Raw genomic sequence first — 19,341 nt, 5'->3', positions numbered from 1 at the left:
AGGCAACATAAGGTAGCTCTAAAAGGGTCAGCATTATGATCTTTCATTCTCCAATAACACCCATTGATAGCACTCAGAAAACACACATCTTGTTAGAGATACAACAAAACTCAATCCTGCTCTATGAAAAAAGCAAATATTGAACAGATCATGAATATACTGATGACAAAGTCTGTCCCTATGGAAGCTCACACATGGAAGAAATGTACAGAAACACTAAAACTGCTAAATAAATGGTAACTAAAAAAAGATTTGGTTGATTAAATACTTTTTAATATAATGAGAATTAAATTGCACTGGCAAATTAGAATAACAATCTCTCCAGACTCAGAAGACCTTAATATCTCCTCACATTGTATGTAGTTTAATTAGCATGTTTATTTTCAGGATTAGGAATCCATCTGCTCAGGTAATTATTATTGTGTTAATCCTTCTCTTTATTTTTTTGTCCTGATCACAAAAATAATCTGTGTTTTCTTTTTTACTCATTAAAGTGATGATCATTATCTATTTGATGACACCACTTAAAAATACAGTTAGGTTGCATATTTTAGCTTAAAAATAGTGTGTATCAGACATATCAAATACTCACTTTAGTTTTTTACTGCCAAAAAGTATACATAAACTTCTCAAAGGCCAAGCATCAAGTCCATTTAATTTTCTTTTCTAGTGTCTCACATAGAATCATAAGTTGGTAGAATCCTACCTGCTATTTTGATGCATATTTTGTATATTTTTAAAAAGGTAATACTTTTATGTCTGCATAACCTTTTCCTAAGTATGCTTTAAAGTTATTATACCATGTTATATGGTAATGTAAATCAATTTACATATCCCTTTAATGTTTACTTCAAATATTTTCCAAATGAATGAACAGTGTCTTTACTTTTGCTGATAGTGATCTCAATCTATATCTATAAAAGCCTAAGCAACCATCCGACCAGTAGCTATGATGCACACTGACCACCAGCATGCAGAAGCTCAACGCAGGAGCTGCCAAGCTACCGTGATTTGGCAGCTGTGATTCTCGGGTGATACACCCAGAACCAGAGAGGAGGGAGCCCGATTCTGAGGTGCATCACCCGAGAACCACCCTCTCGCAATCCGGGACCCCTCAGGGATGTCGGAGAGCTGGTTTCGGCCCGATCCCTGCAAGCCAGGCCAAGGGAGGGACCCCACTGGTCCACGAATCTGTGCATCGGGCCTCTAGTATATATATACACTGAGTGGCCAGATTATTAAGACCTCTGGACACATAATAATCTGGCCACTCAGTGTAGACTGACCGGAGTTGGGATTTTAAAATAAGGTTTTTCCATGTATAAGAACTGCATTGTGGGTAGTTAGAAAGAAGAAGAGGACTTACTAGCCAGAGGCTGGGGGCCACTATCTCCTGGTCCCTTGATAGATCAAGATTTGCAAGCTTTCCCTTATACATAAGTACACTGAGTGGCCAGATTATTATGCATACAGAGATCATCATAATCTGGCCACTCAGTGTTCATATATATATATATATATATATATATATATATATATATATATGGATTATTGTTATAGCTACAGTCTAAATATTAGAATCCTATCTAAAATTTGATGGGATTTTTTTTAATTGATTTACCTTAGTAGTTGAATTGATAAATTCAAAAGCTGTCTGGTACCACTCTAGAGCTATAGAGATTATCATATAGAAGTGACAACATACATACTGTGAGGTAGAGAGTTTTATGACAAACATCCTAAGGAAAAACAAAGGCACTTTCTAAGGTTGTTGTTCCACAGACTTTAAAAACTTGAATTGCTAGGTAAATAAATCTATAACAACAGCATCCATAGTTATAGCTGTGGTAAAAATGTCAGAAAAGAGAGGAAATACAATCTGGCTCATATGAAGAAATGTAATTCGTCAAAAGAAAATTTCTTTTACAGAAAAAGGCTTCATAAAAAATGTAAAAGTTTGGGAATATTTCACATTTTTAAAAAATATATTTTTATTGATTTCAGAGAGGAAAGGGAAAGGGAGAGAGAAATAGAAATATCAATGATGAGAGAGAATTATTGATTGGCTGCCTCCTGCATGCCCCACACAGGGGATCGAGCCCACAACCCAGGCATGTGCCCTGACTGGGAATCGAACTGTGACCTCCTGGTTCATAGGTCTAAACTCAACCACTGAGCCATGCCGGCCGGGGATATTTCATATTTTTAATATAGGAAAATAAAGTTACAATTTTCCCAAGTGTTATGCATTATTTACCTTAGCTGTTTCTTTTAGAGTTTTCTTTATTCTAGTCCTCACTCAGGAGAGATGGAGCAGCCAGGTCAGTTTTACTGCTTTGTGTACGAAATGATTTTTTGGTTTTTTACTAAAGCTATGCTCTCATATAGTACAATACAGGGCATGTGTGCACATAATTGAATCCTGTTTTGGGCTACATGAATGACGTATTAGTTTCCTACTTCTGCTGTAACAAATTATCATAAATTTGGTGGCTTATAACAACACAAATTCATTATGTTGGTTCTGGAGGTCTGAAGTCTGAGACAATCTCACTGGGCTAAAATCAAGGATGAGGCCCTGACTGGCGGTAGTTCAGTTGGTTAGAGCATGATCTCACTATACCAACATTGTGAGTTCAATCCCTAGTCAGAACACGTAAAAGAATCAACCAATGCGTGCATAAATAAGTGGAACAATAAATCAATGTTTTTTTCTCTCTCCCTCTCTAAAATCAATCAATAAAAATATAAAATCATGTGGGAATCTTTGGGGACCATTGTTCAGCCTCCCAAAGAGGGGCTTCCTCTAAACATATGTGAACATGTGCATTTTCTTGACTGCACATTGTCAGAAAGATGAAAATCCACATTTTTAAAAAATTATCCAGAAGTGTAATGGACCGTACTAAAACATAAATCACAGACCTAGTTAATTTAATAAAAAAATCTATTTCCACTTATTTATATACATGTTTTAAGGACCATATCCAAATGCACAAAATACCACTAATGTAGATTAGTGTAAACTTTCAGGAAGGGTAATTTGGCAAAATACATCAAAGTTGAAAACACATATACTTTAATTTAGAAATTCTACTGCTGGGACTTTTCCTTACAGACATAATTGGAAAGACAAAAACTACAAAAGGTGATCAGTCATATGACTTAATAGCATTTGTTCAAGAGAACATGACACCGTTGTTAGAAAAACGAGGGTGATGTATAGATGTGTATAGAGAAAGACATTCAAGACAAATTCTTATGTGACACAAGTTCAAGACAGGCTACAAAGTCTAATATCTATTTGTAGTTTCAGAATGTATAGGTGCTGGTTCCCAAACTAATTTTTAGACAGGATACCTGATAAACTATTAATAGAGAGGGATGGCAAAGGCTAGAAAAGAAGACTCTTTATTTTATGCTTTTCTACCATCTACATTTTCCATTGTGGGTATGTAGTACTTGGTTGTATAAAAGAAGGTCAGAGGCAGTTAAGAGTAATAAATAATAATTATAGTCACAGAGGAATCAATAATAATGTCCAAATGTCTAACACAATTCTAAGCACTTTACACAGATAATTTTGTTTAATTCTCACGTCTCGATGATACAGGAACATTATTATACCCTCTTGGCAGATGAGAAAATTCAGGCTCCTGAAGGTTAAGCCAGCTGTTCAATGTCACACAGCTGGTAAAGGAAGAACTCAGATTAAATTCAGATCTATTTTACCTCAGTGCTCTCGACTGTTACTACTATTTTCGTTTTCTTGCTTCTATTTTTCATGCTAAAGTAAAAATTCTAATAAGGATGATCACATATGTTTTAATACTGGTAAAAACTTTCTCAAATGTCAAAACTAAAAGTAATTTTTCTTAACATGTTGTAAATCCAAACAGAAATTACTACATCACAAAGGCCCCAAATTTTTTGAGGCTTAATAGGTTTAAAATATGAAAAAAAATTAAAAAATTTTAATGAGAAGCATTACTCAAAATGACAGTGTGTATAAACACTTATAAGGAGGACAAGAAAAAGAAATACAGGAGGGGAAATGTAAACAGAGAGAATGGAGTAGGAATGAGGAGAAAATTTACGAGATTGCGCTAACACTGGTGATTTACAGCTTTAAGAAAATGCTTTATAAAAGTAGTCTAGGCTATCATTTCTGACAGCCGTAATTTTTTTCCATTATATGCACTAAATAAATAATCTATTTCCATTACAGATAGGATGAAGTTGGGGTATTTTTCAATGAGAAGATGATACCACTAAGTCATATCTAAAATGCTTTATTGCAATTGCTTCCACGTACCAACACTACTCATTTTTTTAGGGAAAATAATAACAAATATAAATAAGGAACTCATTCCGCTCCAGATTTGATTGAAACTAAAAATAATTTGCCCAAACCTTTTTTGGGTGAAAATTATTCATTCTATCCACTCTATTCAATGTTTCATGAAGGTTCTGACATGAAACAGTGATTTAGGGATTGTCTTACACACATCCTTTTTTTCTGATTTCTTTTACCCTTAAATGCCTTGCATTGTTGCTTTTCAAATGATCCCTGTGTGGTAGTAAGGTTGGTTATCAGGTAGTTCTCCAGGATCCCTTGGTTAAATTCATGAATCCATATGTGGTCAGGTTAATTGGTTGATTTAACAGCTAGTCCATTGATAACTACTAAACATGTAAACATTATAATCAAGCTATCAAACAGTTAAATAAAATATGTTCATCCCCTATCTTGATAACAATAAATATTTTAAAAACAATAAATATTCTTTAAAATATGTTAAATATGATTATGTCAAATATAACAGAAAGAGAAGATTTTAAGAAAATATAATTTTATTATTATTTCACAGGTTGAATGCTTTGGTGATTGCTAGTGATGTTTGAGTGAGTAATAAAGTGAAGAGTCCATAATTCATGGATTATTATATAATTATTCCATACAATTTATTTATTTTGTTTTCACTTCAGGAAAGAAAATACTAATCATGTTGTTAAAAATCAAGATTTTTCTCATAATTTGTATTCTATTTACATAACGCCAAATCAAGTCACTGTAGTTCTTAGATTATTTTTATATTTTATTTATTTTTTTAATTATTATTTTTTAATATATTTTATTGATTTTTTACAGAGAGGAAGGGAAAGAATAGAGAGTTAGAAACATTGATGAGAGAGAAACACCAATCAGCTGCCTCCTGCACACCTCCCACTGGGGATGTGCCCGCAACCAAGGTACATGCCCTTGACCTGAATCGAACCCGGGACCCTTCAGTCTGCAGGCCGACGCTCTATCCACTGAGCCAAACCGGCTAGGGCTCTTAGACTATTTTTAATAAATTTAAATTTGGAGAAACTGATCAGGTGAAGAATAGCAAATGAAATTGTTAATACAATTTGCAACATGTATATGTGGGAATTAAAAATTTTACAAAATTTAAACATTATTAAAGAGAAATTTATGAAATATTTCATTTTATCTTATAAATGTCTTTAATTTATAAAGTGATTTTCACCATCTCTTACAAAAATTTCTTAAATCTCCATTTATATAAAATTCCTGGGATTTCATTTGATTTGTTCAAGTTGTGGATCTAATAAAAATAACATTAGCCCTAACTGGTTTGGCTCAGTGGAGAGAGCGTCGGCCTGCGGACTAAAGGGTCCCAGGTTTGATTCTGGACAAGGGCATATACCTTGGTTGCGGGCACATACCCAGTAGGGAGTGTGCAGGAGGCAGCTGATCGATGTTTCTCTCTCATCGATGTTTCTAACTCCTACCCTTTTCCCTTCCTCTCTGTAAAAAATCAATAAAACATATTTTAAAAAATTACATTAGTTCATTTTCATTGTTTTAATCAGTAAATAAATCTGTATTTAATAAAGAATTTATAATGTCCTGTTTGCAAATTTTATGTGGGTCACATTCAATATAAATCCCACTTTTATTGTTTTCAGTTCTTAAAAACTTAAGCAACCTGCCTTTGAACATTTTCTATTTCTTTATGCTTCTCAGGTTTTCCTCTTGAACTCTACTTTTGCATATTCTATTTCTAGTATGATCTCAACATGAATGCATTCTCACTAATCTAAAAGATTAAGAAATAAAATGTGCCCAACCTGCGTGCTCAGTGGTTGAACATCAACCTATGAACCAGGAGATCACGGTTCGATTTCTGGTTACAGGGCTTAATCCCCAGTGCTGGGCGTGCAGGAGGCAGCCGATCAATAATTCTCTCTCATCATTGGCATTTCTCTCTCTCTCCCTTTCTCTTTGAAATCAATAAAAGTATATTTTTTAAAAAGAAATAAAATGCAATTATGTTTAAAGTGAATTCAGTTTGACTGTGTTTTCATTAAAAATCTAAATTAAAATTGTTTATATGCTTTCGAAAATGTTATGTTTTAAAATATTCAAAGATACATAAAAATACAAAACAAAATTATAATGATTCATACAAATTTTAAAGTAAATTATATAAATGAATCTAAAATTATTTATTTTGGGGAGAATTAATACAATTTTATTAAATACTTTCACAAAAACAAAATTATTTGCAATTTTAGCATTTAATATCCACCTAGTCATCTTTTAAAAAATTTAGATTATGCTTTACTCATGTTATATCTATATTTATGTATAGCTTATATAATGAAAGACTAATATGCAAATTAACCATCACTCCGCTACACCCGCAAGCCACACCCACCAGCCAATCAGGAGCAAATATGCAAATAAACCCAACCAAGATGGCTACGGCCACAGAGAGCAGGAGGGAGGCTTGGGTTTCCCTGGCAATGGAAGAAGCCAAGCTTTCCGCCTGCCCTTGCCAGCCTAGGCCTCCACTCAAGGCTACAAAGTTTCAATGATAGAAGATACATAAATCCAAACAGAAATGGCGGCAGCCACGGAGCTGGAAAGAGCAGGAGGCTATGGTTGCCCCCGGTGATGGAGGAAACCAAGCTTTCTGCACACCCTGGCCGGCCCAGGCCTCCACTTAAGGCTACAAAGTTTCAATTATAGAAGATAAATAAATCCCCCAAAAATGGCTGCTGCCACAGAGCAAGCAGAAGGCTTGGCTCCGCTCCAGGCTACAAAGTTTCAATTGTAGAAGATAAATAAACCCCAGATACCAGGGCCTCCACTTGGGTTGCCAGGGGGCATGGCCGGCCTGCAAACCACCACAGGCCCCTCGCCCAGGCTGCCTCATGCCCCAAGGGAACCCCCACCTTGATCTGGGACACCCTTCAGGGCAAACCAGCTGGTCCCCACCCGTGCACCAGGCCTCTATCCTATCTAATAAAAGACTAATATGCAGATTGACCATCACTCCAACACACAAGATGGCTGCCCCCATGTGGTCAAAGATCCTGCCCCCATGTGGACACAAGATGGCCACCACAAGATGGCCAGCAAGGGAGGGCAGTTGGGAGGGACCAAGCCTGCAGGGGAGGGCAGTTAGGGGTGACCAGGCCTACAGGGGAGGGCAGTTAGGGGCAAACAGGCTGGCAGGGGAGGGGTTAGGGCAGGGGTGGGCAAACTTTTTGACTCGAGGGCCACAATGGGTTCTTAAACTGGACCAGAGGGCCGGAACAAAAGCATGGATGGAGTGTTTGTGTGAACTAATATAAATTCAAAGTAAAGGAGCGGAGGGGAGATCAAGAGAACCGGATAGAACAGCCGGATCTGGCCCGCGGGCCATAGTTTGCCCATGGCTGGGTTAGGGGGTGATCAGGCTGGCAGGCAGAAGCGGTTAGGGGCAATCAGGAAGGCAGGCAGGCGAGCAGTTGGGAGCCAGCAGTCCTGGATTGTGAGAGGGATGTCCGACTGCCCGTTTAGGCCCGATCCCACTGGGATCAGGCTTAAACGGGCAGTCGGACATCCCTCGAGGGGTCCCAGATTGGAGAGGGTGCAGGCTTGGCTGAGGGACATCCCTCTCCTCCGTGCATGAATTTCGTGTACTGGGCCTCTAGTGTAGATGTATTTATATACCCAAACAAATGTAAGAGTAATATAAACTGCTTTATACTGCAAAATGTTCCTGAGGTACCATGTGCAACAATGAATGTAGACTAGGAAAGCAAGAGCATGGATGCTTAATACCACTTCATTACGTAAGAGGCAAATGCAATAACCTTATCTGAGAGGAAGGATTTAACAAATGGGTTAATTTGCCTTTTCTGTTTCCTAAGTGCTTACGAGTACACATTCAGAATCCTCCCTGCACTCAGAAGCAGTGTCAGTGACAACCCACAAACCATGATGACATTCTGTGGTGGCCAGCATGTGTAGAGAAGATATAGGAAAAGAGATGTAAAGTGTTTCCCCGAGGGTGAAAAGTGTTACTCCCCAAAGCACATGCTTAGGATTACGGGTTCTGACATGTCAGCACGGAGTGCTGCATGGATCAAAAGTGACTGAAGTGCATATGAATTTTGTGATATGCGAGGCCTTAGGGAGGGCAAGCCCCAGGGCAGAAGCCTTTCTTGCCCAAGTCCAAGAAGACGATGGTTGGAAATCCTGTTCCTATGGCATGACCCGGCCATGACTTTATCCTTAAGACTTCATCAGGCTGCTTTCCCCAGAGGTACGCTAAGCAGTCACACCAAGTGTTTGGGGACAGACTTGCTGACAAGTGTAGCTCTTGCAGAGTGATAAGAGCTTGATTACCTGGGTCTCTGATATACCAGAAACCATGCTTTTTCTGTTATGATGCAGCAGTCTGTCTGCCATTTCCTGCTGAGAGATTTGGGGCAAATTATTAGTTCTCTGAGTCTTGGTTTCTTCAGCTATAAAATGGGTTCAATAAAACGACTTCCTACAGTTGTCATGAAGATTAAATAAGTTGATGAATCATCAAATAAACTGTCCATTGCCTGATAGATACCTATTTTCATTATTCCTGATGTAAAATTTACCTCTCCACTCTCCATCCCACTATTTGACCAATAAGCTCCATCAAGTCTCCCTGACATAACGTCAGATAAGAAAATAGAGGTGTTTTTTCTAAAGAAAGAAATTCTATGTCCAAGGAAGTTACTCTACTTTCCCCAAACTCTGAAGGAAACAGTGACTGCCATTTTATGTTACCCTGCTTCTCAGCGGTGCCTGGGTGTCTCCCAGCCCAGAAATGTTCTCTCCAGAGAACAAGCCCCCAGACTTCCCCAGGTGGGTGAGTCAGTTGTCCAACTGCATGGAATGGAGGAGTGGTTTGACTGCTTCTTATACAGTTGTTAGACTGGTCCTCCAGTTTATTGAATAAACATATGGCGCTTGTGGTTAGCAAAATGCAACAAAGGGCTAGCCTGAACCATGGGTGGGGGGAAGGGCAGGTAACTATGAGGAGAATCTATGAGTAAGTCAAAACAAATCATGACACCAAAATACAAAGGTGTGCCAAAGTTCTGAGTCAGGGGAGATGAAGCTGATTGAGAAACAAGGACAAAGTTGCAGAATGAACAAGTTTGTTAGATGGGGGAAGAGAATGTAATAAGATTCAAGATGCAGAATGGATTAAGTATTTGTTTTCTGCTGCAAGGAGGGCCATAATATCAACTTTGTAGGGATGTTGTCATAGTTACAGACCATGTATGTAGCCTGTTTTACATTTTAGGCTTTCAATAATTGGTAGTAGTATATCATTTTTTAGTTAAGATGTTACCCCATGCACACTTTTTGGAAACGGACATATTTTTAGATTACAACCAAGAGGAGCACATCTGGAAAATATTTATGAAAGGAGATATATGCTTCTTGAAACAGCTACCAGTAATATATTTTAGTAGGAACTCATGGATATCTGTCTGAAATGACTCATTATGCTTCCTTTCCTACCTGTTGTATCTCCACTGCAGATTCAAACAGCTGACAAGGGAGAGTTTGGAAAGCATTGGTCTCAGTGCTCACTTCAAAAGGGTGGTTTCAGTGATAATAACAATAATAATAACAACAACAATAATAATTAATATTACATACAACCCAATGGATTCACACTTAAAAAGGTAACACCAATAAAATGTGCAAAAGACGTCCTATACCGGTTTGTTATTTTTTAAACTAGAGGCCCGGTGCACGAAATTCATGCATGGGGGGGGCCCTCAGCCCAGCCTGCACCCTCTCCAATGCGGGACCCCTCAGGGGATGTCTGACTGCTGGTTTAGGCCCAATCCTGAGGTCCACGCAGCCTGCTGTTCAGTCATTTGGTCGTCCCTCACTAACCACCCTGCCGGCCTGGTCGCCCCACACAGCCTGTGTTTGGTCGTCTGTCCGGTTGTTTCGGTCGTGATGGCCCCTGGCTTTTTATATATTAGGATGGGACTTCTCTTAATTACTGGAAACTCGGAGTCACCTCAAGTCAGTATTTTTATGCTTTGTTTGCAAGTTACATTCTAGGTCATAGTTTTCAAGGGCCTGAAGGGAATGTGCCACTGGTGCCTTTGTGAAATTCACTCTCCTTCCCTGACATTACAAATGACACTAATGTCATTTGTAATGTCAGGGAAGGAGAGTGAAAGATACTTAAAAACTTCATCTCTAGAATTCCCTGCTTAGACGCAGGTAAATTCTAGACATAGGACCATAGTTCACTCCAGTTTTGGGGTCATTTTGCCTTTCAAAACAGAGCGAAAAAACATAGGTTGTTATTTTCTTATGCTGTAGTATTCTATTTATCATGACTACCCAATGCTTTATTTACATTTCAGCTACGCAATGCCTTTTAAAATAATTATCTCATTTCACTCACATTAGAGAAATTTTTAAAAACATTTTAAAACTTGAAATCTTGGCATATGGGGACAACGCTCTAACCAAGTACCCTGCTAGGGCCAAATATTATGTTTTCTATATCTAGGAATTACATTCAGTTTTTCTTACACTTTTAATTTCTCTCATCATGATCCTACTTTCTTTTAAATAGTTGAACATATAATATTTATAATAGATGTATAGGGGTGGGCAAGAATAGGCTTACATTAGTTCAAATGGAGAAAGTCACGCAGGATATGATTATTACAATAGTTTTATTAACTATATTTTGCATACTCACAACTGTAAACCTACTTTTGCCCACCCTTGTGTAATCTAACATTAATTTTATCACTTAAGAATTTATTTCTGTGCTGGCAGTTCTCCAATATTTAAAAAAGTCTTCCCCTATAGTTTTCAACTCTTTAGATGTTTATGACTAAAAGTTCATTTTGACTGCCTTACGCCTTTATGGAAGAAATAGAATTCCACATATTCATTTTTCATGTCATATTATTGTATTCCTTTGTATGATGTTAGAGGAGCTTATGTGAAAAAAGATTTTTTGCTTTTGTAAGTTATCAAGTTTTTAGCATCTTTGTAGATACTGCATCTTTTTTGGGGGCAGGGTGGGATATCAACATAGGAGAGGAAACCTGTTAGATAACTAAGCCTATGATTTCTAAAGAGAGACTCCTGTCTAGATTATTTTTTATTCACACAATAATCATAATACTTGGCATATAATTGGCTCAAACACTGTTGGTCAATGAACAACAATAATAACAAAAAAGAAAGAAGTGAAAGAATGAACATAGAAGAAAGCTATATAATTAGAAGTACCATTCTTTTGTCAAATGATGTAAATACATTTTTAAGATCTTGTTACATATTGCCTTCTTACTCTTTAGAAAATGACACCCATTTATAATACCATCAACCACAAAAGCATTTACTCATTTCCTTGCATCCCTGCCAACATTGAGCTAAATCATTTTTATGTCTCTAAGAACTGAACAGCAAGCATTCAGGACCATTAATTTGTACACTAGACCTTTACATTTCTTTGCCAATTTTCTTGCTAGAACTAGAACCTCTTAATAAAATATTTTGCCTGAGAGGAATTCAAGTTTTTCACACAATTATCCCATCCTAATCATTTGCTGTATCCACTTTTTTAAAAGGTATTTGTTGTAAAAATTCTAGATCACTACATTGTTTATTAACCTAATACTAGCCTGTTAGTCTTTTCATATGAGTCATTTATTGGTCATGAAGCTATTAAAATACCTTTAAAATTAATATCAAAGCATCTTGAAGAGTTTGTAAAGATGTGGGCAAATTAATGTATTTTAAAATCATCTAAAAATGTTTTTCTGAAAATAGGGCTGTGATGAATAAAATGCAGCAAACATCATTTTAGCATATACAACTAGACTCACAAAAAAAGTGAGAGAAATCTCCAGAGAACAAAAATATGAAGGTAACTGAACACAAAATGAGTGTGGGTTGATGCTTCAGCTTTCTTAGAGGGGTATGTGACTCTTAATAAAATAGAGGCTTAGAGGCCAATGGAGTATAAATCCATGCTGAAATAGCATTTAGGGAATTAGGCCTACAGAAAGATAAGGAGATAGAAATTATATACACATATGGGCAAGGGTAGACTAAACATTGTCTGTCCTGAACACACATAGGTGTCAAGGAAAACTTTTGGTCTCAGCCAAGGCTCTAGTTGAAAAATAATAATTTCTTGTAAATTTATAATCACAAACCTGAACACATAAGTTTAAGGTTTGAAATGCCATCTGTGGGAACTACATACCAATAAATTAACATAAATGTTGGTTCTAGACTAGTTATAATCCTGGCATACCTCAAATCAGATCACAGATGATTACCATACACAAAGTCCTGGGAAGATAAACTCACATAACAAATTCACTGTTCGCTGTACAGTTCTGAGTTTTGATAAATGCATGGAATCATATAGTCAAGCCACCATCAATATACAGAATAGTTCCATTTCTCAAAAACCTTCATTGTGCTCCTCTTTTGTAGTCAGTGATTTTCCATACTCCTAACCAATGGTGACCACTGATGTGTTTAGCATCTCTATAGTTTTGTCTCTTCTAGACTGCCCTATAAATAAAATCACACAGAATGTACCCATGTACAATTGAGATTCATCCACATTGTTACAGAAATCACTCTTCCAGTCTTTCTTTATTCCTAGTTGGTAGTCTTTAATAATTCCAACATCTGGTCAACTCAGGGTTGTATTATTCAGATTTTTTTGGTACTTTTTAAAATTTGAATTGTATCATGGGCATTTTGAATATTTATATATAAAACCCTAATATGCAAATAAACCGAACAGCAGAACAACCAAACAACCGGTTGCTATGACGTGCGCTGACCACCAGGGGGCGTGTGTGAAACATGGAGGGTGATGGCAGCAGTCCACAGAGCACGGAACATGGCGGGCATCGGCCGCGGTGGGATAGTGGGTGGGGTGCCATACCAAGGCGCAGCGCCAGTTGCTGCCATTGGGGTGAGCCTCTGGTATTTACTGAAAGTTCTTTGCTCCTGCGCGCCGTGGTCCCACCGGGCACTCTTATCTGCTGCCGGTGCCTGGCGATGGCCCCAATTGCTCAGCACCATCAGTGGGTGCGAGCGGCGTCTGCCGACCTGATCGCCCCTCAGGGCTTCTCCATCACCCCCTGCTCCTGAGGGGTGATCAGGGCAGCAGCTGCTGCTCGCACTCACTGATGGCGCTGGCCCCGCTAGCACCTGCTCTCCTGGTGCTGACCCCAATCGCTCCATGCTGTCAGTGTGTGGCAGTGGTGGTGGTGCGAGTGGGGCTGCCAGCAGACAGAAGACCAAGGGCCCTGACGGGAGGGGCCCAGCAGGGGCATGGAGGATGGGCCGAGACCCGCCCCTGTGCCCACCAAAGCCCCATGGCCCATAGTTCCTTTCAAGGTGCACGAACGTGCACTGGGCCCCTAGTTACGTTATAAGGCACTGGGTCCTGTTAAAATCCTGTAGAGAATGGTGACTGATGTCAGCAAACAGTAAACATTCAGTCTAAAAGTTTTATCTTGTGCCTGGACTGGTTTGGTTCAGTGGTGAGAGTGTTGACCTGCAGACCAAAGGGTCCTGGGTTTGATTCTGGTCAAGGGCACATCATTTCCTTCAAAGAGAATTACTTATTCTCTATTTTCTCTGTCTCCTCTTTTATGTGGGCTCCAATGGAGAGGTGCTGCTCAAGGCAATGAGCATAGAGTGTCTTTGTTCAAATTTTAAAAGGTAACCACCCTGGGAAAGTAAAGATGTGCTTGTTTTATCATTGAATTGGATAAAGACACTCACTTTGGACAGATGATTAACAAAAGATGGTCCTTTGGACAGACTAACGAATAAAGTTGCTGTTTCTTCCCCTGATCCAAAAGCCAATGTTAAAGCAGAGTGTGGAGTGAATTTTGTTAGTGAGCCATCTTCTATCATGGGGACAAGCAGACACCATAAGGAATGGCCAAGCAATGAGAGAAAAGGTACCAGAGTCCCTGGAAGACTCTATGGAGCAGAGGCTACCTTATGCCTGTAACTTGAGAAATAAATAGATTTTTATCTTTTATGAGCCACTGTATTTTTGGGTCTCACTGTGGTAGTTACTATGCTTACACCTTAAGTATACTTTGTTCCTATTCTACCTTAGGCATTGATCAAAACTTGACATTGACTACGTAAATTCATCTCTCTATTAAACTCCCAGACTCATTCAGTGCAGATAAAATCTCAGCATAAGATGAAATTCAGTCCTTTAATCAGAATGTCACAACAAATAGATCTTGCTGATGTGAACTTAAGCACAATAACTTTGTTATATATTTGAATAGTTTTATTTTTTTTTCATTTTACTAAAAGCCATGTGAAGTGAACATCATTTAGCTTACCAGTAGATTGCGTTCCTCATTTTTCAATAAATTTCTGAGTAGAATGATCTACCCCTAAAAGGAAGAGAGGATTACCGCCACAGTGATTCAAGTATTTGCAGTCAGTAAACCCAAGTCAAAATTCCAAGGGACTACAAAAATCCCATTTTTAGAACAAAGTGACTCTACAGATGTGCAGTGTGTCAATCACCACTATTGAAACTCTCCTTCTTTGTGCAAGTAATGAAAATAATGGTTTTCCTTCCTGTCCACTAAATTTGGGCACATCTAGAGTTTGTCAGACCAACTGAGCCTTTTAGCACAGGATGCCATGTTTATATATGCAGGACAATATTTTGATGGATGCTTGTTAAAACATAATATGTGCCGGCACTACGCTTCACATCAAATACAAAGATTATTTTTACCTTTGAAACACATATCAGCCACTAGTGGAAGAGACAAATGAGTGAAAATATAATTTCAATACGGGGTAGTAATTTTTACAAAGGCACTGTGGCAGCCAGTCATCAATGTATTGCCTCAGCTCCAAATCCATCTTTCATTGCCTGCTTGCGAGAGTGAAACATTTGTCTGCCAGCTGGCACCGTGCTAAAGTACACTTTGTCAGTAGAGGGCGCTGGAGGGACACTGCAGGTGGTAGGGATGGCTTTTCCCGTGTGCATTGCAGCCTTCTTGCCCCTGCAATGCTGGGCTAGCATGCAGGACCTCCAGGGGAACTCACTCACCTTCAGTAGTGAGTAGAAGTCTTTGCGATGAGATTCAAAAGTGCCCCACTAGGCTTTCCAATGGCAGGTATAGCAGTGTCTCCCAGGCAGTTTGCAGGTCATCTTAGCTGGCTCTCTATGTGAGAGTTTAGTGGCATCTTCCCATCCCCAAGCAGCAGCTTCTCCGTGTGTTCTGCAGTCACTCCGGCCAGCTTCGTGTCAGTAAATTCACTGGCATGCCTTCAAGGGTGGGTTCATGACTGTGGGGTTTCTGTCTCCTTACTGGACCCTGACTTATAAGCACACTATTTTTTATCTTAACCATAAATAAATTGATTGGCCCTAAGTTAACAATGATACATAGAACACTATATGTGTTTTCATTATATGCCAAAATACCTATATTTACAAGTGTTTCTTCTTTGCCTAATAATGCATGGTAAACCTTAAATAATCACAGATTTTTGTAATTGTCTTTTCTCCCTTGGGGAATCACTGTTAACTTCTTTTTATCTAAGCAATAACAATACACCTGAAAGATCCATTCTCTTATCCCCTAAAAATAAATGTTGAAGAAATAGTGCAGAGTGTATCATGCCAGAGAAAGTTATTTTCCTAGTTAATAAATGAGTGAATTATAAATTTAACCCCAAACTTCAATAATCCATTGACCTTGGGGATTAAGTTTGTGAGAAATAGGTTATTAATCAGTCGGTCAGTGCTCAACTTCACTGCCTCATGGACACTGAGGTTTCAGAATGGACCTTCTGAGTGCAGACACAGAGTGTAGTAGCCAGGTGAGTGAGGTTGAATTCTTTCTTTTTTTAAAATATCAATCATGAAATAGTATTTTACATCTTCTGGAAGCAAGTACTCATGGATTTTAGAGGGGCATTATCTCTATTACTTTTGTAAAAAGTTACTAATACAGAAGGTGGAGGCAGTTCATTCCCGAATTCAATTCAGTAACGTGGCAACACTCTGCTTGGATCCTACAGTGGGACACAGAGATGAGCCCAATTCCTGCCCTTCAGGAGTTTCTAATCCAGGAAGGAAGAAACCATGTATATCACAAATAGAATTTAGGGCAAGGCTAATGAGTGATTTATAAGGAGCATGGCAGCCATGAGAAAGCCCTCCCATTCTCCAGCAGCCACCGCGAGTGTAACAGACCCAGGCCCCAGCTCTTGGCTTTGACCATTTTCACAGCTTTTATGCTGAAGCCACACTTCCTAAGGGCTGCTCCCAGCCAACTACTGAGAGTGGCAGCGCTACTAAGGCAGGCCATTTCTGGGAGAAGCTACCCTCCTCAGATGGAAGACTTTGGCTTGAGATCCCGTTGAACTTTTCTTAGAACTGTACTGCATTCACCCTAGCTGGCTTAGGTCAGTGAATAGAGCATCGGCCTACAGACTGAAGGATCCTGGCTTTGATTCTGATCAAGGGCACATACCTGGGTTGCAGGCTCCACCCTGGTTGGGGCACCCAATCGGTGTGTCTCTCTCACATCAATGTTTCTCTCTATCTGTCTCTCGCCCTCCTTTCCACTCTCTCTAAAAATCAATGGAAAAATATCCTCAAATGAGGGTTAGGAAAACAAAACAAAACAAAACAAAACAAACAAAAAAACACTCCACTGCATCCAGTTTCCTTCCTTCCTTCTCTCTCCTTCACACTTCTTAGCTGGCTCTCCAGGGGGGAGGTTAGTGGCATAGCCTGATGGCTCATGCAGCCTCTTTTGGCTCCCTCCCCATTTTTTTTTTTTTTTTTTTTAGAGATATTTTCTCTAATGAAGTTGTTGCACATTTAATCCCATCTTGGCTCTGTTTCTTGGAGAACTCAAACTTATACACAGACAAGCGACATGTCTAAAATATAGATAGAAACATTCATTCTGGAAACCCATTTCAGAGAAAGTATTTTTTAAACTGGACCCTGAAGGAAGAGTTGGCTTTTGGTAGAAGTAAAGGACAAAGACAGACTGGACAGTGGGATAGCCAATGACATGATTAGAGCAAGTGGCCTGTTATGGCCAGAATGTAAAGTGCATAACAGAATATAATGAAGACAAAGGTAGAAAAACAAGGGGGAAATAGGGAAAGTTCTCAAAGGTTGTCCTATGAAATTTAGTTAAATCTTAATCATTTTAGATTTCCAAATAAGAAAGTGGAAAAAAAAAACTTACCTCAGACAGCAGGCTTTTGACTACAAGGAAAACCTAATTTAAAGTGACTTTAAACAGATTTTATTGGCTCACATGCCAAGAGGTAGGCATTTGGGTAGATAGATCAGTTTAATTATATTTTATGAGGACCTAGGTTTTCCATCTCTGCTCTTCATTTATCAAAATGAAAACACATCAATGGTGCCCTCACTGGTTTGGCTCAGTGGATAGAGCGTCGGCCTGCAGACTGAAAGGTCCCAGGTTCGATTCCGGTCAAGGGCATGTACCTTGGTTGCCGGCACATCCCCAGCAGGAGGTGTGCAGGAGGCAGCTGATCAATGTTTTTCTCTCATCGATGTTTCTAACTCTCTATCCTTCTCCCTGCCTCTCTGTAAAAAATCAATAAAATATATTAAAAAAACAAAAAACACATCAATGGTATATTCTTTCCCCATACCCCTGCAGTGTGAATGGCCCCAGCCAAAGAGCCAAACCATGTCCTTCTCATTGTTTATCAGTTTCATGTTGTGTTAACAAGTCTCTGACCTGATACTAGTAATCAGAGCTTATAATTACTGACTACTTCCTATGTGTCAAGAACTGTTCTAAACACTGTGTGTTTACTCATACACTGCTCTCAACAACTGAGGTAGATACTATTATTGTCCCATTTTATCATTAAGGAAACTGAGGCCCAAAGAATGAAGGTAATCTGTTTCAAATCACTTAGTTATGAATAGTGGCCTAACTCAGGATTTAAATCTGAGCAGCCTGACTGCAGAGACTGGTTCTGAACCAGTAGACTAATCCCTTGGTATCAACTGGAATGCACTTGACCTTCAAGTACAAGCTCAAAAGCTGTTATACACAAAACAATTCAACTGTTAAAATATTTTCCTTTATTTTTTATTTTGTTTTTTACCAATAGAGTTAAAATAGACTCTCTATAAGGTGTGAACACCCCGAAATTTATCTTGGTAATGAAACCCAACCAAACTAAGCTGTTGAATGGACAGTAGCTAATAACACTTACCAATCAGATGTGGGGCCAGCTTGTTTTGAGTTTTGAATCTGTAGAGCTTCCTGTGACAAACACAGTTTACAATGTTTAAGTCTTTCATTTGAATTTCTACCCAAGGGGAGCTCACCCAGGATTGCCAGTTGGTAAATAATTATCAATTTCTTTATTCCAAAATACTTTGAGGCATGTAGGTAGTTTCTTTGTCCTAACCCATTAATGTTTTTTATTCTTTATTCTTCAAAGTATTACATGAGTCTCCTTTTTCCCCCATTGACCTCTCCCCTGCCACCCTCTTCCCCAAGCACAATCCCTCACCACCCCCACTCTCTGTGTCAATTGGTTTTGCTCATATGCATGCATACAAGCCTTTGGTTGATCTCTTATCCCCTCACCCCCCACCTTCCCTAACCCATTATTTTGTATATTTTATTAAATCTATAGGATAAGATTCTGTGGAAGTGAATTCATAACTTGCTTTTGATAAAATTCAATTTTTCTCCAATCTTTTTTCTCTAGATCAACAACAACAAAAAAGCAGTAATAATATCTTTTCAGAGGCAAAATTGGTGTGGATGTTTCCCTCTTTGCAGAACTTCAGACTCCAAAGAAATATTTTGGTATGCTCATTGAACAACAGCTAGATTTACTGCCAAACACCTCTTTATGAAAGACATGTAAACACAGCAGAGTAAACAAGATAATTCTATTTCATCTGAAAAACATTTTTC

The sequence above is a fragment of the Plecotus auritus genome (genome assembly GCF_963455305.1).
Source record: "Plecotus auritus genome assembly, chromosome: 4".
NCBI lineage: Eukaryota > Metazoa > Chordata > Mammalia > Chiroptera > Vespertilionidae > Plecotus > Plecotus auritus.
Note: the sequence above shows the minus strand (reverse complement) of the source record.